The following is a 12,799-nucleotide window of genomic DNA, read 5'->3' as shown; positions in this document are numbered from 1 at the left end:
CAAGACATCACCATCTATAAGAGTTTTTCACACTCGTGTACCATGAGATATTGTTTGGTATGACGTGGGAAATTATGCAATTTCACCTCATTTGTCAGAAAAACCTTTTTTGCCAACCAATAATCATAATCCACAATAATGTGAAGTTGTACAGTGTCTGTGCTGTGTAGAAATCAGTAGAGTAACCGTGTAATACACTTCTATATCACAAGGTGGCAGTTACTTTGTAAGCCTACTTTGAGACAAGAGAATGAATGATGCATGGATGGTATGGTTTGAAGTCATATCGAACAATTGCATCAGGTGTTTGATGAGGACGACTTTATATTATCAATATAGGCTATTGAGTTTTGTTTTTAACATTTTCTGCCGGTGGTGTGCCCCTGGATTTTTTCAATGAAAACATTGTGCCTTGGCTCAAAAAAGGTTGAAAAACACTGATCTATAAGAAGTTGAACGACTTTACATCCATGCAGATTCATAACAGCATAATTTTGCTCATTATTTGACATTTGTATTCCAATATTCAAATATCTACCCACAATATTTGCTGTAATTGCTTTTTAATTAAAAGGGGCCCTCTAATGGTGAAAACATTGGAACTTATTTCATAGTTCTGGACCTGAAAATCATGTCCACAAGTAAAATATCCCCTAAAATAGACACAGCAGTAATTTTAGGCTTGCTTTCTAACAAGCTTCATCACATTTTGCAAAGCCCACTTTCAGCTCCAACTTGCTGACCTCACATATGCAGACTGGAGGCATTTATATATTGCATTGAAAGTGTCTTAATATCATCCTCATCCTGACTCATTTTAGTTTCATGTAGAATTTGAAGGAATTATTAAACTTGTCTGCCTGATGCATTGTTGCAGGTTACAGCAAAAAGAAAGGGTCAGCCTGCATTGATTCACAAATGATGGTAATATGAGAAAACTATAGACCTCTCCAGTCAAACTGACTCATGCAAATAGTAAAAGGAGTGAGAGGAGGGTTATTTGCAGCGACCATTTTAATATTTCTAACTTTGTAGAAGAAAGGTTTTGGTCGGGGTTTAAATGGAATTTTTAAAAAATATTTAAGCGAAACGTGATCCTGAAAATCAGAAGCACCCTCGAGGGGAGAAATACTGAGTCAGAAAATGCGGAGAAATGGAGAGAACAGCAGACCTGGTGCTGAAAAATGAGATAAAAAGAAGGTAAGCCGCAAATATTCTATTTTGCGTCCTCTTCTACTGATGTTTTGCTCAAGATGCTTGAGAAAATTCTGAAAGAGCATGAAGAAAGAAAGGCTATGGGGTCTGCAACAGGAAACAGAAGAGCAAGGAAGTCGGGAAATAGTAATGATTTCGTATTTCTATTCCACTCATAATGTTAACCATATCAGTTTTTAAATAATCATGGACCAGGGCGACAAAAACATGCAATTAAGTGATCAAAATAATAGTTTTATACACATTTTCCCGCAGTGTTTATGCAGGAAAATGGTCTCCAGTTCTGTAGATGGAGACAGCGTCACACCAAGACGGCGTGTTATATTGAGTCTGGCAATGGAATGGGTTGTTTCAAGCAGTTAGTTATCTATTGATTACTCAAAAAAATATTGATATTATGGCAAATGACGGTCATATTCATTTTCAGGAGCAAAAAAATATATAATGAAATCTCCGCCATTTTGACGCTGTGGTTCCTTGAAGATCTCCTATTTATCATACTATTATTTATTTTCTTTATACTACTATAGCAACATTTTTACTTTTTTTCCCCACCCTTTTTTTTTAATATAGCCTTATACATTTCCTTTACACTGCATGTACCAGCTACTGCATATAGGCTACTGTTATTTTATTTATTTATATTTTTCTTATACCATCATTCTTTGTTTAAACTGGAAGTGAAATTGTAACGTAAAAAGTAAAGAACAACTAAACATTTTTAAGTGCCAAAAATCAGTAATTTGTTAATAGTAGAATTCAATGAGCCCTGCTTGTTCCCACTCCCTTTAAGACATGTTAAATTGTGGAAATGTGACCACAGGATGTCTGAAACAAATTAACTACACCATACCATTACAACACTGGCATTGAAACAGGAGTTGAGAACATTTAAAAGACAGATTCTGCCAATTAAATCAAAGAGAAACTTGCTACTGTCTTTGGGTCTAAATCAGGCCTAGGCAATGATTTTGACTCGGTGGCCAAACTTGGAGAAAAAAAATGTGCCTGGGGGCTGGTATATCTATTTTTAGGAAAAAATACAAAACCTCACAATAATGTCTAATTGAAGCTAAAAATGTTATAACAGACCACCTTAAAAAACGGAATGGAATTTTAAATTTTTTTTACTCAATGAGACACCCTGAATGTACATGAAAATGAATGTGGGATTTACAATGTTGACTATGAATGATAAAACATTGAATAATGACACTATATGTACGTCACCCTCCCCCTCTCGATCGACATTTTAAAATCAAGCGAGACGCAATAAAAATGCACCTAACAGCGAAATATGAACACGAAGGGTAAAAAAAACCCCTCCTACTCTCTGATACATCTGAAATATTACGAAGCTTTAGAACTTTGCTGTAAAAAACTACTTCCGCGTCTGTCCCTGACACCCGCATTTCAGGCTGGCCGCTCTGGAAACACTCACCACCCACACTGCTTGGTGCCTTGTCTGAGCTGCTGTGATTTAGATTACTATAGTAACTAATTAGATGACCATAGTAACTAGTATATCATGCAAAAGCAAAGATTCCAACCATTGAAATACTTTGTATAGTTCAAGACTTAAGGTAATTTGAAAACATCACTATGGCAGCTACAGTTTCCATCTTAAAGATCTAAAACATTCTTTTGAGAATGTCTGGCGGGCCAGATTGAAAAGTTTAAATGGGCCATATGCGGCCCCCGGGCCTTAATTTGCCCAGGTCTGGTCTAAATGATTTCAAAGTAGAGGAACATGCACTAAATTATGATCAGAATGCAACATTTGTTATACTTGTAGCTACTCAGAGGCTACAATGGTACAGAAGATGTATTCAGAGGTAATTCAGTTGTTTCTGCTATGTGAAGACGCTGAACCTGATTATGACACATTTGTGGTAACAAAGTTATTTTTTCAAACAGTATCTATCCATCCATCCATTTTCTACCGCTTATTCCCTTTTGGGGTTGCGGGGGGGCGCTGGCGCCTATCTCAGCTACAATCGGGCGGAAGGCGGGGTACACCCTGGACAAGTCGCCACCTCATCACAGGGCCAACACAGATAGACAGACAACATTCACACTCACATTCACATAGGGACAATTTAGTGTTGCCAATCAACCTATCCCCAGGTGCATGTCTTTGGAAGTGGGAGGAAGCCGGAGTACCCGGAGGGAACCCACGCATTCACGGGGAGAACATACCAAACTCCACACAGAAAGATCCCGAGCCTGGATTTGAACCCGGGACTGCAGGACCTTTGTATTGTGAGGCAGACACACTAACCCCTCTCCCACCGTGTCATTAAATATAATTTGAAGACAGTGGACAATCTGGAATACATCTACTGTATATGTCACAATGATATCCTGAATTTCCATGTAATTCTAGTACATATAGGGCCTGAACAACTAAAATTCAAATATGTGCTAAATAGTTTGTGGGGGAAAAAAAATAGTGCTGGTATTGGGTGTTTGATCGACTATTACTGCGCATACAATTGATAAAAAGTGCAAAATTGGCAATATTTAAGTGAGGTTTCTGCATGTATATCGGCTGTCACCATGGAGACACTCATTTCACTCCACATTTATGGTTTCATATGGTTCAACCTGTGGGGTTCAGTCTTGTTGTAGACATGCAGCACCAGTCCCGGTGTCATGGGCGGACCTCAGTAAGCATGATAAGTAATCCAAAAAAAATGACTAAAACCAAAACAATTAAATGCCATGTTAGTTACATACAAGACGGAAATGTTGACAGCAATGAAATCTAATCATATTTAATTTTGTCTTGTCAATGGATGGGACAAGTTAGGATTATATCCAATCGCAGCTCTTTAATGGCGTACATTGAAAGAAGGGGTGGGGTTAGTTATGAACAAGAGCCAATCAGATGCTTTTCTTTGCGAGATAAGGAAGTCACCGCTAAAACCAAAATGTGTGTATTTAACATGTTTCACATCGTAATATGTCTACACTTGGGAAAAAGTGAAAGACACATTTAATTTTTACTGCTATGATGCCATCAGCAGGCAAGTCATCGATTGTGACATCGACCTGACTTTAAGTCAAATCTATTTGCTGCTATAAAAAACTGATTCCTTGCCAGAAATATATTTCCGCCGTGTTCCTTTTCGAACTTCGCATGTCCACAACTGATTACAACATGGAAGACAAACACTTATATTTGTGGTTATCATAAGGATATGTGTTTGAAATTATTTAAGCCTCTATTATGTCCGATAAATGACAGAACTGGCCATTTCTATAGTAATAATGAGTTTGTAAAGGACTGTGATTGATCCGATTTTGATGTCCGAAAACCTCTTCATTGTTTAGAAGCTACATACAATAATAACTGCTCTGTGTTCATGCACATAATATTAATAAAGTGTTTGAATGTATTCATTCAAGAGATTTACATTTATAATAAAAGTACACACTGTACCATTTACATGTTGAAGTACCCTTTAAAAAGCTTAAATCAACATCAAACGACATGTTAGTAATTCAAAAGGATATTTTTTTATATTGACATCTCATCTGTGCATCTCCTAGGGTTATTTTAGTAATGTATGCAGAGATAAGATGTGTCAATACCAAAATATTACTTTTAATCCCTTTTTGACAACCAATAATACATTGATTAAATACATTCGAACACTGTTTTAATATTTATAATGTGCATGAAGAAAAAAACTTTAATATTATATGTAGCTATTAAAGGGGAACATTATCACCAGACCTATGTAAGCGTCAATATATACCTTGATGGTGCAGAAAAAAGACCATATATTTTTGTAACCGATTTCCGAACTCTAAATGGGTGAATTTTGGCGAATTAAACGTCTTTCTGATTATCACGCTGGAGGCGATGACGTCAGAATGTGACGTCGCCGAGGTAATACAGCCGCCATTTTCATTTTCAACACATTGTAAAAATTGGGTCTCAGCTCTGTTATTTTCCGTTTTTTCGACTATTTTTTGGAACCTTGGAGACATCATGCCTCGACGGTGTGTTGTCGGAGGGTGTAACAACACAAACAGGGAAGGATTCAAGTTGCACCACTGGCCCGAAGATGCGAAAGTGTCTGCCGCCAGACCCCCATTGAATGGGCCAAAGTGTCTCCACATTTTACCGGCGATGCTAAGGCAGACATGGCACAGAGATGTATGGATAACCTGCAGATGCATTTGCAATGATATAGTCAACAAAATCCCAAAGGTGAGTTTTGTTGATGTTGTTGACTTATGTGCTAATCAGACATATCTGGTCGCGCCGTGACTGCCAGCTAATCGATGCTAAAATGCTACGCTAATAGACGCTAACATGCTATTTACTGGCGGTGCCAAAGCAGACATGACACAGAGATGTATGGATAACCTGCAAATGCATTTGCAACGATAGTCAACGAAATCACAAAGGTGAGTTTTGTTGATGTTGACTGCCAGCTAATCGATGCTAACATGCTACGCTAATCGATGCTAACATGCTATTTACCGGCGGTGCTAAAGCAGACATGGCACAGAGATGTATGGATAACCTGCAGATGCATTTGCAACTATATTACGTTTCCTTCCACCCACATTTAATACGAAAAAAACACTTACCAATCGACGGATTTAAGTTGCTCCAGTGTCAAAAGATGCGAAAGTCCTGATCGTTTGGTCCGCACATTTTACCAGCGATGCTAACGCAGCTATTCGGCCATGCTATGGCTATGAATAGCGTCAATAGCTATTTGCTCTATAGCTTCAGTTTCTTCTTCAATACTTTCATACTCCAACCATCTGTTTCAAAGCATGCGTAATCTGTTGAATCGCTTAAGCCGCTGAAATCCGAGTCTGAATCCGGACTAATGTACCGTGGACTCATTCAAGTACCTCGGGGTTTGGGTGGACAATAAGCTGGACTGGACTGTTAACACGGACCACCAGTACAAGAAAGGACAGAGCAGGCTGTACTTCCTCAGGAGACTGCACTCCTTCAACATTTGTAGAAAACTCCTGTGGATGTACTACCAGTCTGTGGTTGCCAGTGTACTGTTCTACATGGTAGTGTGCTGGGGGGGCAGTACATCTAAGAAGGGCAGCTCCAGACTTGAGAAACTGATCAGGCGGGCCGGTTCTACAATTGGAATGAAACTGGACTCACTGGTGACGGTGGCAGAGAAGAGGACTGTGGACAAACTAGTGAGCATCCTGGATGATGCCAGTCACCCTCTGCATAGCGTTATCAGTAGCCAGAGGAGCCTGTTCAGTGCTAGACTGCTTCATCCCAAGTGCAGGACTAATAGACTCAAAAACTCCTTTGTCCCACACGCCATTAGACTGTACAACTCCTCTCTGGGACGGGGGACGGGGGGTACTAGGATGACAGGGGATGCAAAACATTAACAGTGCAATACGTTTTCATAACATGGTCACTACTGCCTACTTTGTCTTGTTATATTCTTATTTTACTGTTATATTGTTATTCCCATTGTTTTTATTCTTTTTGTAATATTTCTCTATTTTGTTTCCTTTTAAACGCCCATTATTTACTTTTTTTTTTTTTTTTTTTTAATTGATCTCAACTCTGTACACTGCTGCTGGAATTTTAATTTTACTGAAGGAACTCTCCTGAAGGAATCAATAAAGTACTATCCATCTATCTATCTATCCATCTATCTATCTATCTATCTATCTATCTATCTATCTATCTATCTATCTAATGTCACTATATCTTGCTGTGGTATTCTCATTGTTTGTTTACATTGGCAGCACTGTGTGACGTCACAGGGAAATGGATAGTGGTTTCGAAGATAGCGAAAATAAGGCAATTTAAAGCTTTATTTAGGGATATTCCGAGACCAGTAAAATTTCGAAAAAAACTTCAAAAAAATACAACAAGCCACTGGGAACTGATTTTTATTGTTTTTAACCCTTTTGAAATTGTGATAATGTTCCCCTTTAAACAAGAAATAGGATCAACAACAGTCCTTCACAATTGATACCATATAAATGGCAAACTCTTTCATCTTTCGTGATACGCTAAATGCTTAAACAATTTCAAACACTTATCTTTACGATAACACATAATATAAGTGTCTGTCTTACACGAAGTAATCAGTTGTGAACAGACGAAGCCCTGGAATTGCAGCTTTAACAAGCATGTCAGGGGCTCCCCTGAAAAACTGTAATGCCCTCACTTGAAATATTTTTTACTGCAGCCAAGTCTGTGCAGTACACAAATATAATATGTACCACCTTTTCGAGGCTTTATTGAAGCGTGCTCCATATTCTGTAGCTAGTAATGCGCTCTGGGAAGCGCTGGAATAAGGTGGACCGATCCAGACGCAAGAAAAATAAATATTGTGTCAGTCCTCCTGCAACATAAAAATAAATAAATTGATATTGCAGAATACAGGGGGCATCGTGGTGGAACAGGGGTCAGTGAGTGTGCCTCAGAATAAGAAAGTCCTGGGTTCAACCCCTGGGATTGGGCTCTTTCTGTGTGGAGTTTGCATGTTCTCCCCGTGACTTTGTGGGTTTGCTGCAGGTACTCCGGCTTCCTCCCATCTCCAAAGACATGCACCTAGGGATAGGTTGATTGGCAACACTAAATTGGCCCTAGTGTGTGAATGTGAGTGTGAATATTGTCTGTCTATGTTTGCCCTGTGATGAGATGGCGACTTGTCCAGGGTGTACTCCGCCTTCCGCCTGAATGCAGCTGGGATTGGCTCCAAAAAACCCCACGACCCTGAGAGGGACACCTTGTAGAAAATGGATGGATGGATTTTTTTGGGCAGTCCATATACAGTACTGTACGTTGACGCACACAAATGATTATCTCTCAATCACGGCCATTTATGCGTAAATGTGCCAGTTTGCACCAGCATAAGTTAAGACGCAAAACAGAGGCCACGGAACAGCTTTAGTCTTGATAAACCACTTTGCGAGTGCTCAATGATTGTATGTGCATTTTCTCTGCTGAGTAATGTAGGCGTTTTGGTAATTAGCATGTTTCCTGCAGCTTCAGTACATGAAGACGGACATGCCGAGTTACCAGCACGCTCTGTTTTGACCATTTTAAAAGGCGCAATTATCTGTGTTTGAGCTTAGTAGATCAGCTTTGTGTGTTTTAAATAGATTCAAACACTTCGTAGATCAGGCCAATAGACACACTGCAGGGTAAGGTGCACACCCCTTGCCATTAATAGCATATAATCTCCCTTCCTATACAAATTCTGTTTACAGTTCTCCATTAGTCAATTATGTCAGCCACCTGCTATGTTGCCTGTGTATATACTGTGTGTCAGTGCTGTCCATAGGGCAGCCCGGGGGCCATTTGCGGCCCGCAGGTAATTTTTTTAACGGCTCAGCGGCAGATTCTAAAAATATGATTTAAAAAAAACAAAAAAAAAAACATGAAAAGTGGTATAAAAGAGCAAACAGGTGAAATGTAACAAGAACATCTTGCAATATTGACTAATAGCACAACGCTGCCATGCAGGCTGTTTCTTTAAAAAATAATATTGAATAAAAATAAATGTCATGAATTATTGACCTATTCAAGGCTCCAATTACATTAAATATTCCACTTTGAGATATTTTTGGGGGAATATGTTGCATATGTTTGCCATTTTTTTTCCAAAGAAGGGCCTAAAACGAACAAACAATAAACATAAACAACAATTAAACATATGATTGACGGATAGATCTGAAGTTGATCTTGAGACCCCAAAGGGAATAAGCGGTATAATATATATATATATATATATATATATATATATATATATATATATATATATATATATATATATATGTATATATATATATATATATATATAAACTTTACTGAGAAGGACCCTTTTGGATCCCCAATAATTTTAGTGGGACTTTTTTTTTTTTTAATGTCATTGCTCATAAAATAATATCAATGTTATTATGAGTTATTGAACTTTTTAAAGGTTCTAATTACATAATCTCAAATATTCCACTTTAAAATGTTATTGTTTGAAAATATTGCCTATTTTGTGTTTTTTCCATAAAAAAAAGGGTTTTCTTTGACAAAAAAGGGTATACAACTTAAATCTTTAAAAACTGTATATTGACAGATAGAACTAATGTCTATCTAGAGATTTAAACTTTGAATATTAATAATACAAAATAATGACACATTTTAAATATTTTTTTGACCAAAATCCTGCCAAGACTAGGACTTGGATTGTTTTCCCGAGGTGCAAAGCGAATGGAGTGGAAATGGCGTGAAGGTAAAGAAATGTTTTTATTTTAACACTAACAACAAAAAACAGGAACAAACAAAAGCCGCGCACAATGGCGGAGAACAAACTTGACTAAAGAAAACAAAGACTTGTACAAGGGCAGAAACTATGAACGCTAAACAAAAACTTTCTTGGCATGGAACTGTGAATCATGGCATGGCGTGAGTAGAGGTATCGAAGGTGATAGATGGTGGTAGAAGGTGGTAGACGGTGATGTTGCCAGGACGAAGAACAGAAACAGACCCCTTAAATAGCAGTGACATAATCAGTGAAAACAGGTGCGAGACATGAGGACAAGTGAAAACTAATGAGTTGCTATGGTAACAAAACAAACCAGGAAGTGAGTGTTCAAATAACAAAACATGATCACACGGACATGACAAATCCTTTGGGGTCCCCGGGATTAAGCCTGAGTGGAGGCCTAAGTGTTTTTTTTTATACATATATTATATTGGTTTTTAAAATAAAAAAATATCAAAATAGCCCCTGTTTGCTTTGATTTTTCAGTGTGTGGATGTCAGTGGAAAAAGTTTGGACACCCCTGCTGTAAGTAGTTTGAGGCAACATCTTGTCACTTCCAGCACTCTGCTGATTGACCACATGCTCCTATATCAGGGGTGTCAAACATACGGCCCGAAGACCGGATCAAGGCCGTGAACAGGTTTTATTAGGCCCGCGGGATGATTTTGTTAAGTATAAAAATTAACCTGAAATTTTTGAATGAAGTAAAAAGCTGTTCTAAATGTGTCCACTGGATGTCGCAATAGCAATTCTTTGTATCTTTGGAGATGATACTAAATATGTACAAAATAAACCACATGATGTTAGCACATCACTCGAGGAAAATTATTAAAATGTTTTTATCTTGATAGAATGAAAATGAACACCAATGAATTGATCAGATAATTTATTCAGAAAATATAAATAATGACAAATTATACATACTATTATCGCAATAGGTATTTGTAAAAAAACAACAACAACAACAGCATTATGATTGGTAAAATTTCAGAATGTGCTCGTTCTATTTTTAAACAAAGAAAACAATCTGAAGTTTTCTGTATTTTTAAGTTATCTTGCCGTAAGATTACCAGACACGCATACTTGGGAGTAGATATTTCTCCATGTGGCCCCCCATCTAAAATGAGTTTGGCACCCTTGCACTAGACCTACAATGACATGTACATTATTTTTCAAACCAGTCTGCACCTATACAGAGCCCTGGGAACATTATGAATCTTTTTTTTTTTAGTGTTTAAAGCTTGCATGCACGCTTGTGCTGCTAAAACCCACATTATATCATGTTTAATCAGCAACATGGTGATGTATTACATGTGTAGTAAAGTGTACATTATTTGTCAAATTAGCACAAACGAGCCGAGTAAATATTTTTGCATGTTTAAGTGCCTTTAAGCACATTAAATGATCAATATAGAGATATATGTGCAATGAAATGTATATTGTCTTTAACATTAAATGTTTTTAAGTCATTCGTGCAAGGTTGCAATTTTTTGTAATCTTTGTATATGATGCTACCTATGTACAAAATAAAGCACATGATGTTAGTACATCAGTCAAGGTCATGATCAAACTACATAAATGAAATACTATAATTTTATTTTGATATAATTTTTTAATCTTGATAGATTGAAAATTAACACTGATGATAATAATAATTATAATAATAATAATGGATTAGATGTATATCGCACTTTTCTATTACTAGATACTCAAAGCGCTCACAGAGAAGTGGGAACCCATCATTCATTCACACCTGGTGGTGGTAAGCTACATCTGTAGCCACAGCTGCCCTGGGGTAGACTGACGGAAGCGTGGCTGCCAGTTTGCGCCTACGGCCCCTCCGACCACCACCTATCATTCATTCATCATTCATTCACCATTGTGAGCGGCACCGGGGGCAAGGGTGAAGTGTCCTGCCCAAGGACACAACGGCAGCGATTTGGATGTCAATAGGTGGGAAGCGAACCTGCAACCCTCAGGCTTCTGGCACGGCCGCTCTACCCACTACGCCATGATAATCTATTCAGAAAATATGAATAACGACAAAGAAATTATTAACCGCGACATGTATGTTTAAAAAAACCCAACAACATTACGATTTGTACGTCTGTGCTTGTTCTATTTTTAAACAAAGAAAACCATCTAAAGTTGTCTTTATTTTTAAGTTATCGTGCCGTGATTTTACCAGTCCGGCCCACTTGAAAGTACATTTTTCTCCATGTGGCTAAAATGAGTTTGAGACCTCTGTCCTATACACAAAGTTGTCTGGTCGAGGTCCCCAGTATCGTAGCCTGTGCACATTGCCATACTGTCACATGACATTGCAATAACTGCCAAACCTGTTTGGGGACTCACTTTAACATGATCCTCCACTGCAGCATCAAAGGTTCCAGAGGATATTGCCTTGTCACAGCCAGCACTGGATGGTGCATGACCCGCCTGGAGCTATTTTTCCCGTTTCAGGATGATGCCCCGAGGTGAGTAAATCAAAAATGAAATCCCCCCCCCTTTTAAATAATATAATCAATAATTCACAATAATTATTCCTTATAATTGATAGCCTAACGGCCTTGCTGCAGCTCACAGAAAAAAAAAAAAAACAAGTGTAGCCAATTACACAAAGTAATGAAATGACAAACCCAGGCTGATGAAAATCTAACCTTATTAGCAAAGGTAACAAACTAGTAAAAATGAAACTGTAATGAGATACTGTGGTTGCACTGATTCCTTTCCTTATATTTAATGGTAACGCTGAAGGTGTGAGTCCCAGCCAGCAACAGGCCTCCACTAAGAAGCAGCATATCGATCCTCTGTTCTCCTCCAGGGAAGGAAACCGAGGTTCTCCATCTTTTAACTGCATTCTGAGCTGCATTCTAAGGAGCTGGTGGGGAAAAATGCATCCCTTGAGCGCACACATACATATTGTGCAGCTAGCAGGATGTAGAGACCCCTAAAGCTGTGCATGTATGCGTGTGTATGCGTGTGTGTGTGTGTGTGTGTGTGTGTGTGTGTGTGTGTGTGTGTGTGTGTGTGTGTGTGTGTGTGTGTGTGTGTGTGTGTGTGCGCGCGTGCTGTCAGGGCTCAAGCCAGGACATTGCAACCAAACACACGTAGGTCAGAGGCTGGCAGTGATGGAAAAGACGAGGCCGGTGTTGGAGAAACAAACAAGGAAAGTAATCACGACATTGTCACAAAGAAGAACAGGGCGAGCCTCCCAGACAGAAGCCACCTTGTTCTAGACTGGAGAGCATTTTTTTATCCTGCACTACCCAGAGCTAATGCAATGACATTTCGTTCTT

At 38.4% G+C, this 12,799-nt stretch overlaps 1 protein-coding gene across 8 annotated transcripts in view; it reads right to left on the bottom strand.

Annotated features, from left to right (window-relative positions):
• Positions 1 to 12,799, bottom strand: part of LOC133551610 (neurexin-2-like) — a 439,020-nt gene that overhangs the window by 332,203 nt on the left and 94,018 nt on the right. The gene's annotated exons all lie outside the window — the stretch shown is intronic.

The sequence above is a fragment of the Nerophis ophidion genome, linkage group LG04 (genome assembly GCF_033978795.1).
Source record: "Nerophis ophidion isolate RoL-2023_Sa linkage group LG04, RoL_Noph_v1.0, whole genome shotgun sequence".
Taxonomy (NCBI): domain Eukaryota; kingdom Metazoa; phylum Chordata; class Actinopteri; order Syngnathiformes; family Syngnathidae; genus Nerophis; species Nerophis ophidion.
The sequence above is the reverse complement of the archived record's forward strand: the minus strand, read 5'-3'. Positions and strand labels throughout refer to the sequence as shown.